Below are 14,979 nucleotides of genomic sequence, written 5' to 3' on the forward strand. Positions count from 1 at the left end.
TTACAGAACTTGGCGGAACGCCAGCGGGACGTCGGCGGGCAATTGCGGCGACTCGCGGTGCCTAACTCCGCATCTCACCGTAAGTCAAACCGCGTAGCTGAGATAGGGGTATACTGTAAGTTGTATCGATGCTAGCATGTTTGGCAACTAGCCAGTATAAATGGCCAACTTTCTTTAGCTCTTGATAAACATACCTAGTGATTTTGCTCTGTGTTATTCCATTTTACCCGGAACTACCGTCCATGTCATTAACACTGCAAATTTACCCTACACTCATATCCACTGTAAGTGTTTTCTGATTATTTTCCTTCAATTATGTAAACATTCACATGATTTCCCCTCTCTTTTTGCTCTCTTTGAGCTGTTCCTTATTCCATATGAGACAATACTTCCCAAGATTTGTCGAATATTTATCAAACTAAAATAAAATAATTGTTTAGACAGATTCCTATAGTACACATTAAGGTCTAGTGCTTTTTGTTGTAGTGAATGTATTTAATATTTGATATGTACTGTATGTGATCAGTGCATTTAGCTTAGAACATCCACTCTATTTTGTTAATACCTCTTAATTATGTTAATAAACAATCCATCAGGCATCCATGTTTTTCTTTTGATTGGCAAGTGTGTTAAGCCACAATAGACAGGAGTTCATTAATTAAATTTTAAACTCAACAACTAAAAAAAAATAAATTGGTTACTACTGAAACCCCCTTATTTCTCAGCTGCCTGAAAATAGAAAATATCTTAAAAACACAGTAATTGGAGTGAAAAAGAAATGGTTTGTTTTTCTCCACCCAGTTTAATGTACAGTAAGTGCTGTTAAATGCATTAATGTACTTTCATAAAGGGACGTGGGGGAGTAGCTCATTTGCAGTTAAAGCCACAGGCACTGAAACTGCATAACAGGACAGAAAGAGAAGGAATTTCAGGGATCCCTGAATGAAGGTTCTAAGTGGTATTTCAGTTAGACTATTAACAGACACATTTGGAAACCTCTGATACTCATGATAAATAGTTCAAACGAGCCTAATATGGCACTTTTTCAAAGGCACATAGGTTGAGTGGTCCTTTCCCCTTTTCCAGTAGCGAGTAATAATTAGGGGTTATTTTTTCTGATTTAAAAAACAAATTAATCTTTTGTCTTATACTTTTTCTTCTGTCATGTGAGTACAGTACTGTACATTGGTGTTGTGGAACAAGTGACTGTTGTATACACATTAATTTGTAGTGGGTTTTTAATTCTGTGCATCAAACTTTTGTGCAGTATTTACAGGCATGGAAATGCTAGTGTCTTAGAACATGAGGAGTGTGTAATATGTTTACTTACTCTTTAGCAACCTGCAAAATGAGTCATGCCCTGACAAGTTTGCTTTAAAAATATATAATAAATTTGGTTTAAAAGAAACTTGTATTTGTATATTTACAAATAATAAAGTTAATTATAATAAGGAAGGCATTCATTAACTGGATTATATTTCAGTAAAGGACTACACAAAACATTGAAATGTAATCTACATTGATGTAAATAATACAAATTCACAGAATAAGCAGTTTTGTAAAAGTTTTGACAGAATTTAACTAGTTGCTGTATTTAAATTTTAGTTGAAGTTTTAGTAATATATCAATCTATAGATAAATGCTCCAGAGGACTGTTCTCTGCACTTATAGTTCTATATGAACCATGTGTCACCAACACCATCCATTAAATGATTTATTTGATATTATAAATTTGATTTATAATATATCTGTATTTGGCTGTTTATATTGGGCTTATGAGTAGAACAATCCAGTTTTCACCCCTCTTATGTGAATACAATTACATTCTTTAAAACCTTCACCTAGTCATGCTTATTTGACTGATTTATGAAGACTATTAATGTATAAGATACCAAAACATTTGTATTTATAATGCAAATAACTCAAAAAGGTGGGACAGACTGACAGTTAAAGCTTATTTTTTCAGGCCAGTATTTAACATTAAACCAAACTGTGGAGTCATGTTGGAACTGGTGTGTGTTTTTTTTTAGAGTTGAGCTGAACTTTGGCTCCTTTAGTTCCGTCATATTCTTTGTACGTCTAATAACTCTCAAGTCATTTCATAGCATCACTATTGGGTAAAGGTCTGGGCTCTGACTTGGCCCTTCCAAAAGGCGGATTTTGTTATTCTGAAGCAATTTTGTAGTAATCTTGTTCGGATATGTTTTAGATAATTGTCCTGTTGCATCACCCAACTTCTACAGAGCAACAGACAGACATTCTTACATTGCCATAACTGTCCTACAGCACAACACTTAAACAAATGTGTAACTCATGAAGTAAGTAACATCTGTGAAATTCTGTACTTATTACATCATTTTTAAAAAGGTAGTGTGTCTGGGTAATTATAAAAACTAACTAGCTTGTTTTTTTTAACAATCCTAATTATTTTGTAAAATCTCATAATTTATGTTAAACGAGAAATAGATCTGGGCTCTTACTTAAATTAAAATTAATACTGTAAAATGGCCAAGTTTCAATCATCGCTATATGCAAAGACAGCATATCAGTTCTCATTTCATCTGCATTTACAATGCAAATAACTCAGACAGTAGTAAACATTTTATTTTCCATGTCAAAGTGTAAGAAGAGTTTAAACAGCACTTGGTTTTACACCTTTTCCTAATTTGACTCAGTTAATACAATACTTTTGTCCTTTGTTGTTTCATTTGTTTTAAGGGTTTCTCAGCTACAATCTGGTTACCAGTGATACTATGGTATATGCAGACTTACATTACATCATATGTTTACTGTGCCAGTGTAATGTCACCCCATTTTCAATTTGCTTACTGCTTTCTTCAGCTTGTAATATTCAAACTACTATAGATCCTGCATTAATGGATGTATCATGCCAAATTTTGCACAGTTGTGCAAGTCCTTAGAGAATATAAATTCTTAGAATATACTGACTGTTTATGTCATTATATGACTGTTAACCCTCGCTTCACTCTTTGGGATCGTCTGTGTTTTATTATATTACTGGTAACACTTCCTTTACACTCTTGGGTTGTCTTTTGGTTGAATTGTACCATAACTACTCATGCTTTGTCTACTAACAGATTAATAGTCTATTACAGCCAGATTTAGAGACCTGGAATGTACTATGAGACAAACTGAAATAATAACAATTATGTTGCAAATACTTTGACACATATTGTGGTTTGAATGCTGGTATTTAACTATTAAATGTACTATTTCATATTCAAACATATTTATCTAGGCTAACATCAAATGATAGCACAAATGATCTCAATGTGAGAATGTTTGCCAATGTTTATTTATCAAAAAAAAAACAAAAAAACATGGACAAATATTTAAGTTATTGACAACCTCTACATAAACTGCAGACTATGCATATACTGTATTACCTGCAATAATTTGTAGCCTTTTGCGATTAAATTATTACACAGGTCTACAGTATAATGGGTTTAGATTTTTATGTAAATTTTTGTGCAGCATTATTTGACTGTAAATGCAGTCTAATTTACATACTATATGGCCAAACCTCATCAAACGATGGACACCTGATCATCACATCCATATTGAATTATGGAAAATCTAGTTTCAAAACCACGAACATTCATATGGCACTTATTATGTAACAGTCTTCTCTCTTCTGGGATGGCATTTCATTAACGTTTGGAATGTGGCTGTAGGAACTTGTGCTCATTTACACACAAGCATTGGTGGGGCCAGGCAGTAATGTTAGATGTGAAAGCCTGGCCCATAGTTATACTCTTATTTTATTTTCTTCGACGACATTTTCAATTTAAGACGTGCTTTGACTGGCTTTTACTGATGTAATCTTAGTTATGGAGACAAATAAGAGTTGTGCAGAAATATTTGCGAATACCTTAAACAAGGTCATTGTAATTGCAAAACAACCAATGCTTGTATGATATTTGAAACGTTTTTGCTGTGTTTTGACACTGTAAAAAAATACCTGCAGCATTCTAAAGTGTTTTTCACTACAGAATCATTTTTCTTTATATGACTGAATATAATTCCACTAACTAATGTTAATCAGGGCAGGAACAACTGTCATTAGTCTGGTTTCTCTCAAGGTTTTATATAATCTCAACATGTTTTTACCAATTTTACTCTGACCTGCTCATTGGGCATCTGTGATTAAATCTGAGATTAAATTAGGATTTCTGTAAAGCTGTTGTGGGTCAACTGTTTTACACAAGTGAATTTATCCAGTGTCACTAAAAAAGACTTCAGGCTGTATTATGACCATGGCGAAATAATGACAACTAATTGAGAGGGCACAGCACCAGTCATCTAATTTGACCATGTGGAAGACAGCATATTGTGATTTAGCTCTCAGACAGCAGACAGATTAGACAATGTTAAAAACTGATTAATAACCTGTAACGACGCGGGTCACGCGAGGGTGAGAACCGCGCATAAACGGTTCCGAACAGACAGAGGTGCGGCCATTTATACACATGGTTGCCAGGCAACGCCGCAATCAGTGAAACCGCGCCGCACCTGGCGGCGTGTCTATATTAGGGTCCTGATACCGCGGCACTTCGTGTGATCATTTAGGTAGCACCGGTAAGGTATCAGGGGCAAAGACCAAGAAAGATAGCCAAGAAAGATAGCCAAGAATAGCCAAAGCGTGCAGAAAGTCGAGAGACAGAGCCAAAGACCCAGCCTCTGCCAGTGAAAGAGCGAGCGACGCGCAGTGGCGGTTCTACAATTAATTGCTTCCCGGGCGAGAGCCCCCCCCCCCCCACACGGGATGTAGTTTAAATTACGAGGATGAAGTTAGCTCCTTATTCGCAGCTTCCGATTCGTTTGGCTTCTTATTGCGCAGCGTCTCACTCTGCGGCTGAAGTAACGGGAGTGTTCACGTTGGCGAAAGCTGCGCAGTTTATCAATAAAAACGTTATTTTGGTGGCTTAAACCATTCTGTCCAGGCAAATATGTATTATACCATACCTAGCAGGTACCCAACTATATAGTTAAAGTGAAATTGTCCTGGCCCAGATTGATTTTACACTTTAAAAATTAAATGGAAATATGTCATTCTATTATAAACAATGGTGTAAATAAGAAGCCAGATTTCCAAGACCATTTTAGTAGCTTAAATCTCTTTGGGCCAGGCAAATATGAACTATACAACACCTAGCAGGTACCCAACTGTATAGTAAAAGTGAAATTGTCCTGGCCCAGATTGATTTTACACTTTAAAACGGAAGGAAATATTTGACTATTCGACTTTTAAATTGAAAATTCGTTTGATTAAATTTTTTTCATTGTTATTTTTATACTGGTAGTGATTTTAATGTCAATTAAACTTTAGAACAGAATCTTCCAGTGTATCGAGCGCTCCAACTGATTAATGGATATGTATTAATTATTCAGCAATCACTATATTTTTAATATTTGCCTATCCCTTACTTGCTATATACACTCGCTAAATTATAAGTATGTTAGGAGACTATTCAAACTGATACATTTTAATTCTTTTATACAGCACAATAATGATAGTAAAAAATGTTGCACATAGCAATAATAACTAAGAATGACATTTATAAAAAAAAAAATACCCAAACATGTATTAAAACAAACAATAGAGATACACACCCAAAATGCAATGACGAACTATATGGGATTATCCTAAATTTTTTGACAGTAAACTAATTTAATTTTCATTGTATCTCTTACATTTTCTAAAAACACTATGTACTTCATTTCGGAAAAGACAAATTAAAAATTTACTAGAATATCTTCTTTTTCATCTTCTCCAACATTTTCTAGTGTGTCAAATTTACACAGGGCCTTATCTGCTTCATCCTTGTTTATGTACAAGAGTGGAGGTAAAGCAACATTTCCACTGAAAAGCTGTTTATTTTCATTGCGCCACCTCTCAGCTTCCAAAATGCACTGATATACCAGGTGACTCTAAAATCAGAAAATATATTAATCTCAATACATATACAGTGATTAACACAGTAATTAGTTTACTGCTGATGTTGACGGCAAAAAAGAATAAAATGGGCTGTATCTCAGTTTGTTACGAAAACCTTCAACACTGTTCAGTCTATAGCAGTAAAACATTTGATCCTATTTCTTTTGTTTAATCACTGAATATGCTGAAGACAGGACAGACAACCACACAGGACAAACAACCACACAAACTAATTTAATTAGCATATATGCTACATTATACATATATTAGGCTGATCTAAATGGTAACCCACTTCTGAATTGTCCTGCTAAGATAACAGTAATTTAAATACTAATTGTACAATTAGAAGCAAAATTAGACCTGGTAGTTTGTTGATAAAATGTGAAAATGGTTGATAAAGTGTGTAAAGGCATTAAAACATTTGCAAACTCTGTTCCGACACTGACTCTTGCAGTATGATGTATATTTTTATGTTACTAAATGCTAATTAGGTAATGAAAGAAAGTTTATAATTAGACTTAATTAAAAGGCAACCAGATGAAGAACAGTTACAGAAATTAAGTGCAGTATGAACTTTATCTAGGTATCTAAGTTTCACCTGGCTACTTTATTTATTTTTTTTATTTTCTGTTGAGTAAACTGGGATATTTCTAGGCAAAATTTCTACACAGACACTGCAAAAAGGCTCTAATGTTTTGTTGGACCGCCTTTAGCTTTGATTAGGGCATGTATTCGCTGTGGCATTGTTTTAATGAACTTCTGCAAAGTCAAGAGATTTATTTCCATCCAGTGATGCATTAATTTTTCACCAAGATCTTGCATTGATGATGGTAGAGTCTGACGGCTAGAAGAATTGATGCTGTTTTGAAGGCAAAAGGTGTTCACACTAAATATTGATTTGATTTAGACTTCCCTCTTGTTCATTCACTGCATCTTGTTGATTGATGAAAATAAATGATTAACACTTCCATTTTTAAAGAATTCTTTGTTTACAGCATTTTTTCATACCTGCCTAAAACTTTTGCACAGTACTGTATATATATATATATATATATATATATATATATATATATATATATATATGTATGAATTGCAGAAACAAGCATATGACAATGGTATTAAGTGTGGCTAGGACACATCCTCAGATGAATGATGTGTGTGTGTGTGTGTGTGTGTGGTTTAAATGATATTCCTCTTCTAGATTTTCACGGTATTCAGTTTCCTGAAGACTAAAATTAAAATAAAATAAAATGTGATGCTGGATAAGAGAAATTACTGTATAACAAATTAATGTATAACAAAAGAAACTTTGATATACTATAGATTAAATTATTTACTAGCTTTGTTTGTACACTAACTTTTGTCATATGCTTGTTTCTGCTACTAACTGCTACTAATGCCATTTTAATATGATAGAAAGCTGTGCCATTTTATGGAATACTGTTTTATGCTCACGAATACATACATATATGTTATTACCTCTGTTACAATTGTTTACATATTGTGGTTGGTATATGTATAATAATTAATTATCTTTGTTAATACAATGAAAGCAAATGAAATGGTGCTTGTTGCTGAGGTGATATGTCCCTGCTGCAGGGTGGTACCTATAAATTATGTGAAAAAGGAAAGTAAACCAAATGGCCACCAGAAAATGAGGGAAACGATAAAGAAACAAACACCAAACACATTATTCACCTTGTACAGTTATTGAAGATGGCAGTGATGCTGGTTGCAGTACAGGTGGCAAAGGTCCTGACACTGTACTGTGTCTTAAATCTTTTTCTCATGCCCCCACATAACTCTTCATTTTCTCTGTAAAATGTATTAATACAGAATACATCAAGTTCATTTCTCAATTATGGCTTAATGCTAATAGTAATGCTTTTGAAAGCAAAATATTTTACTCATATATTTAAATTACATTACAGTATTAGGCAATATTTATCTACCCTTTCCATCTGCACTCTGTTAGGAATTCAGCCCAAGCATTCACAGAACTCTGAAGTTTAGTAAAATCATCGCAGCTAGGTAGATAAAATATTATATATTCATTAAATTTTTGTGTTAATGTTTCCATTTTTTAAATAATTGTCAAAACAATATATAAATCTTTTTTTGGCAAAACTATTTCTTTAAATTAATTTTAATTGTATAAAATATCTGAAATAAAAATGTACTTACACAAGCTCTACAAAATTTGATTTTCTCTGCAGTTTTGGCACTGGACATGTCTGAGACGAGCAAGTTGTCTCCCATTGTGTTGTTAGGAGGTATTCAAGTCGGCAGGTGATGAAGTCCTCTTCTGTTCCAAAGGAATCCCAATATTTCTTCCCGTCAACTCTGGGGAAGTTGCTAAGCAATAAAATCTTTCCCTGTGTCCACTTCTTAATTGAAAAGTGCCCATGAACTTTAAGGAGGCAGTCAACCCACTTTTTTTTTTTTCTAATTACTTCGAGTTGGTTAAGAATTTGAAGGAATTTCTTCATTGACAGATGGATAGCATATAAAAGATTGTCCACAGTACATGTGTTTATTAAATGAATTGTCTTATTTTCAAATTTACCTTGCCCTGACCAAGCAGGACAACTGCTATTAGAAGAATTGGTGGATGGAGCAGTGAAATATTTTGGCTTTTTTGGGGGGGACTTTTTTTTGCCATTCTTCTTCCTGACTTAAATCTCATGATGGGATTCTTCCTCTGATCTCTTTCTTGATGATTCTTCTCGATTCTTTTTGTATACTTTTTTTTTATTTCCAGGGATCATTGTTACCTCCCGTACTCTTCCTGCCACAAATTCTTGCATAATCTGTATAAAGTCCCTAGGGCGGCAGTGTAGCTGATTTCTCAGAACGATGCGTTTACTGTAGTGGTTCTAAACCAATTTTCCACAAAAGCATTAGTATCCCTAGTTTTATCCAGGCTTTTTAACATTATTCCTGACCACAGGGGTATAGTACCTGTTGGCCAGTACTTAAACAAATGGGGAGCTTTTCTGTACTCCAAGTTCCTCTTCTTCACATGGCTCTTTACTAATGGAATTGTCTTGCTCAGAAGTAAAAGATTGGTCTGTTGACTGTCTTGCAGTAGCATTTTGGAGGGCACCAACATTCTGCTTGTACAGTTCTGTCACCTTTTTGGCCAAGAAAACACCAACAATCATGTAAAGAACTGATTTTATTTTTTCAAGCGAATCTGCATTTAGAAGCAATCCAAAGGAGTACAAAAACAGCTCTTTGGTAGATTTCTTTGTTCGCACTTTTGAGGTCTTCACAGACATGAGCTTCATCATGTGTGCAGAACAAATGTGCAGAACAGTGAAATAGGTTTTTCCTTTTACCTTACAAACAAGAAGACACTTCTTAAAGTAGTCCTAAATGTTACACTTATTAAATGCTTGGTTGACTGCATGGATCATGGCCCAGCTAAAATCAGTCTCAACCTTTTGGGGTTGCAGCTGAGTTCTAAATGCACAGGAGAAATCTTGCCCTAGTTGTAAATTGTTGAATTTCTTTGGTCAGAGCTAAGCATCTCTGCAACTGGAACTGTAGTTTTCGTTGATTGTAACGAAATGCACATTGCATAATAAAAACATAATTCTGACAATTAGGTGGTCTTGACACAACTGATCCTGTGGCATCAAGGTAAAGCAGGCATCTTTTAGAGTTTTGTAGTTCTCTCAGAAGATGGAGTTCTGCATCAGTGTACATGTGGACTATAAAAGGTAAAACACTTACAAATTGCAAAGTGATATGCTGGAGGTTTGGATACATCTTGTACACTTTGAATCTTAATGAACTCCATGTATTGGTTTGTATTACAGCAATTTGCTAGTTTTTTCTCACTTGAAATTCTTTGAAGCACAGAAATTGATGGTATATATGACATATTGCCATGTGTCACCTTGCTCTCATCTGCATGTGCAATTTTCTTTGTTCTTAAATGCATTGGTAAACATTCACAAAGTTCTGATTTTAAGAACTTTGTGATACTCCCGTTCTTGATACTTTGAGTGTCTCCTGTGGTGCTCTCCTTGAGGGTGGTGAATACTTCCCTGCACCTGTACACTTACTGTTACTCCACAATAATTCTTTTTGGGCCTTTTATGTATGATAAGTAAATATTTTGTACATCCTAAGAATTTACATTCTGCTTTTCCTCGCCAGTAAGGACAAACTTTTTTTCTTGAAAGAGAATTTTGAACTCTGTTATACTTGAAAGACAAAACACAATACTTGTTTACTTCTGAAATTTTACTGGCCATCAAATTTGTCCATCCATCCTTCAGTACCTCATAACTGTGTGTTCCATCTGGCTTAATTGTCTCCCATTCGGTTCTAGAGATGGAAATTGTAAATTTTGGGGGGGCATTTTGGTGTGGTCTCTTGTTGACTGTCGTCGTCGTCATCATCATCATTGTTGCTCTCATAATTTTTTTCATCACTGTCATTTTTAAGATCATCTTTATCACCATGTCCCATATGTCTGCATATATCAGAAATTGATATATGAAACTTTGTCTTTTACAGATGTTTGAAATAACTGCCTCTTTAAAGTCACTGGAGGCTTATCTGCAAACGTTTTCATTTTCTTTTTTTGATTAGCTAGGCATTCTGGACAGTACCATGGGGACATTATTCTGATATCCTCTATGCTCCCATATCCTACACATACAGGATGAAACCAGTCTTTACAGCCGTCACACTGAGCATATGGCTCACTTGGGTCATTTCTTGTTTTGCAAACACAAAAAACTTGCTCTTCATCCTTATAGTCAAAACGCCCACTAGTGGGAAAATATTCTTTGGAATCCTTTTCTACGGGAAAGGTTGTTTCTTTTGCTCTCGTCTTTAAATGCCGTCTGTCGCCATGCCAAATCTCATAGAGCCACTTTCTCAAACGTATAATGTTTTTATATACCTCTTGGGCAATTCTACCCCAGACTGAGATTGGTCTTCTGTAGCCCTCAGAATCCAATTTTTTTTTTTAATTGACTGAATTTTTTTCTTAGCTTTAGTCTTCTTCTTCTTTGTCTTTCGGCTGTTCCCTTTCAGGGGTCACCACAGCGAATCATCTGCCTCCATCTAACCCTATCCTCTGCATCCTCTTCTCTCACACCAACTAACTTCATGTCCCCTCTCACTGCATCCATAAATCTCCTCTTTGGTCTTCCTCTAGACCTCCTGCCTGGCAGTTCCAACCTCAGCATCCTTCTACCGATATATTCACAATCTCTCCTCTGAACATGCCCAAACCACCTCAATCTGGCCTCTCTGACTTTATCTCCAAAACATCTAACGTGGGTTGTCCCTCTGATAAACTCATTCTTAATCCTATCCATCCTTGTCACTCCCAAAGAGAACCTCAACATCTTCAGCTCTGCTACCTCCAACTCTGCCTCCTGTCTTTTCTTCGGCCACTGTCTATAAGCCGTAGACCATCGCTGGTCTCACCACTGTCCTGTACACCTTTCCTTTCATTCTCGCTGATACTCTTTTATCGCACAACACACCTGACACTTTTCTCCACCCATTCCAACCTGCCTGTACCCGCCTCTTCACCTCCTTTCCACACTCCCCGTTGCTCTGGACCGTTGACCCCAAGTACTTAAAATCCTGCACCTTCTTTACCTCTGCTCCCTGTAGCCTCACCGATCCTCCTGGGTCACTCTCATTTACACACATGTATTCCGTCTTGCTGCGGCTAACCTTCATTCCTCTGCTTTCCAGGGCATACCTCCACCTCTCCAAATTTTCCTCCACCTGTTCCCTGCTCTCGCTACAGAGCACGATGTCATCTGCAAACATCATAGTCCATGGGGACTCCTGTCTTACCTCATCTGGTAAGCTTAGCTTTAGTCTGATTTTTGAAATATTTCCAGGGCATTATAAAACTTCGCTAAACACACAAAAAGGCATATTACGGAACGTAACGTAATTCAACTTCTCCTTACACTTTCCACTCTTTATGGTTCTGTTGACAAGCGTACATACCAACTCCTTAAATGCTTTCTGGCTCCTTAAATGCTTTCAGGATTAACCCTCTGTTTGGAGATGACATCCGAAGATTTGCTCACGAACATTTGCGCATGCATTCGCGTTTAGTAGTAGTAGATTTAATAGTAGTGTTACGACCCCTTAGTCTAGGTTTCAGGGCCGCAACAAAAGAAGAAAATAAAAAAAGAAATCCTTTACAACAGGATAGTGTGTGTGGTCTTTTATTTTTGTTTTACACACACACGGGAAGCTCTTGGCTTCAGGGTTGGGCCAAGGCCAAAACAATAAAGAAAAATCTCCCCCTATCTCCTCCCGCAAGCTAACTAACCTACCAAAAGGAAACTCTAAACAAAATACATAGACTAACCTAACTCCCTAACTAACACAAAAACAGAAGAAAACGGGCTTCAAAGAAAACGGCACCCAACCCCTACTGCTTCCAACAAGAAAAAAAAAAGTATACACAAACAAACAGCAAAATATTTACAACAACCACAAAACAAAGATAGAAATAAAAGAAAACCAACACCTTACAACTCACAACAATACCGGCGCGACTCAACAGTTTGCATACAACAGGTAACACAACACACATCTCCAAATCTCAACAACGCGCGCTTCCGGGTTTCACTGGCCAGGTTAAAAGGACGCGCTTCTCCACGGCCAGCCAATCCCGTCGCACGTCACAGCACGCTCAATCAGGGCGGGACTTCCTGCAGCAGGGAGAGAGAGAGAAAGGCAGGGAGAGCGAGAGCAGCACCAGCCGCTACGCACGCGCACATACGTGCACTAAAGCCGCACGTAACAGTAGTAGTAATAATGCTCATAAGAAAAAGAAAAATGTATATTTCAATAATTATTATTTCTTATTATACCACATAAGTTGTACATGTTATATACATAGTTTAGAATAGTACATAGTTAAACTAAATTTTTAGTTTAAATGGAACACAGACACATAGGCCAGCGATGCTTTGTTGCTGATCCTGTTTTAAAAAGGACATACGTTAGGGTGATCAGAATAAATTGACTCAGCTTGGATAAAATCATTCCCCTATTATTTTCCCCCCAAAATTATTTGTAATTATCATTATAAAAATTCCCAACCATATAGTTTATTTAAAAAATCAAATAGTTAAAATGTGTAATATGTAAATGTAATATGACTCATATGACAAACCCTGGACCTGCTTCTCAGTTTTGTTCAAATTGTATTATACACAAATTGCTATATGTGTATGCAGAAACGCTGCTAGATATTTGTGGGTGCAGCTTTGTGGGTGGTGCACCCTCCCCCACCTCACAACGCCCATCCCCACCTGCGTGACTCGTGCGCATCATCTTGCTGTCTCTTTTTTTTTATGGCAAGCCGTTTTAACATTTAATGGCAAAATTTTACTATCCAGAATAAACGTTACAGATATTAACAACATATTTTTAACTAGTTGTTATTGCATTCTGACAAGTCAAAATGACAGTTAGAGATATTTATAATTCAGTTTTGGATAGTCACAATGAAAGTTAGGGATATCTGCAATTAAGTTTTGAAGAGTCAAAACTGAATTATGGATATCTGCAATGACGTCACTGAAACTGATATTCGACTCGTCAGACATTCTAAATGACAATTACCGATATCTATAACTGAGTTTTGCCTAGGCAGATTTAAAGTTAAAGATATCGTAAACGTCATTTTGACTCGTCAGCATTGTTGTGTCTGATGTTGCTCGTGAAAGGCTTCCCATTGGATATTTGACCAGCAGACAAATTATTTGAACAGTTAGCAGAAGAAATGGCGGTCGCTGTTGTAGACAAAATAATTAGAAAATGCCATGAAATAGAACTCATACACAATCAAGAAATCTGTGGGGAATGAGAGCTTCGCTGTGGGAAAAATTTACATCGTATTTGAACAGTAAGTCACTCCAGCCAATATCAAACCTGTCCTGTCCTCCTATTTGCCGTAACTTGTGACACAATTACAGATATCTGCAACGTTATTTTGCCTAGTCAAAACTCTATATTTAAGATATCTGTCATTACAATTTGACTAGGCAGAATGAAAGTTAAAGATATCTTTCATTCGAGATATCTCTAATCAAAATTCATTTAAAGATATCTGATTTTAAATTGTCTATTCACAATTCCTGTTAGAGATATCTACAATTTCATTTTGACTAGTGACAATACCAGTTCAAGATATCTATAATCCAGTTTTGACTAGTTAAAATAGAATTTAAGATATCTAAAAAGGACATTATAAATATCTTTAATTGAGGGGAGTTGATAATATCTTGAATTGGAATTGTGCCTAGTCAGAATTAAAATGTAGATATATCTAACAGGAATTATGGATAGTCATAATTTACTTGTAGATATCCACATTTCACAATGTGGATATCTACAACTGAGTTAAAGATATCTGTAAAGGGAAGCTCCATAGATATGAATGGGAAAAGTGAGTATGCAGAAAACTGCAGAGAAGAACCTATTTGGCATGCAAACCTCTTCCTTCTTCCAGGGCCTGATAGTGAGATTCTGCCTGCTACATCAGCACTTGCTGAACTCGCCAAACATGGATTAGGTAACTGTGAGGAACGCTTATTAAGAAAACAAACTTATTTTATGGCTTGTCAACTATTCTATGGGTCTCCATATAATTGGAAGCTAGGAATGTGTTACTCTGCCATTTGAAACTGATTATACTGATGCTTTCCATTTCTATTTTTAGGAAAACCTGTGTATGAGTCTATGAAGGCTGGACATACAAAGTTAAAGATTGACATAAAATGGAGTTTACCTGAATTAAACAACTTTGTTTGCCAAAGTTATCCTCATATCAGTTTAAATTTGGTAGGCTTTGAATTGGCAAGGGCAGGCAAAGGACGCAAAATACAGAAATTACAAGTTAGTTCTGTAAAAGAGCTAAAAACATCAGTTGGCAAAATGAGACTTTACATTGTGCCACGAGCTATTGTCTTACAGGTATGGAAATATATACAAAGGGATTTATATAATTTTCA

This window comes from Clarias gariepinus, chromosome 5 (assembly GCF_024256425.1).
Source record: "Clarias gariepinus isolate MV-2021 ecotype Netherlands chromosome 5, CGAR_prim_01v2, whole genome shotgun sequence".
Taxonomy (NCBI): Eukaryota; Metazoa; Chordata; class Actinopteri; order Siluriformes; family Clariidae; genus Clarias; species Clarias gariepinus.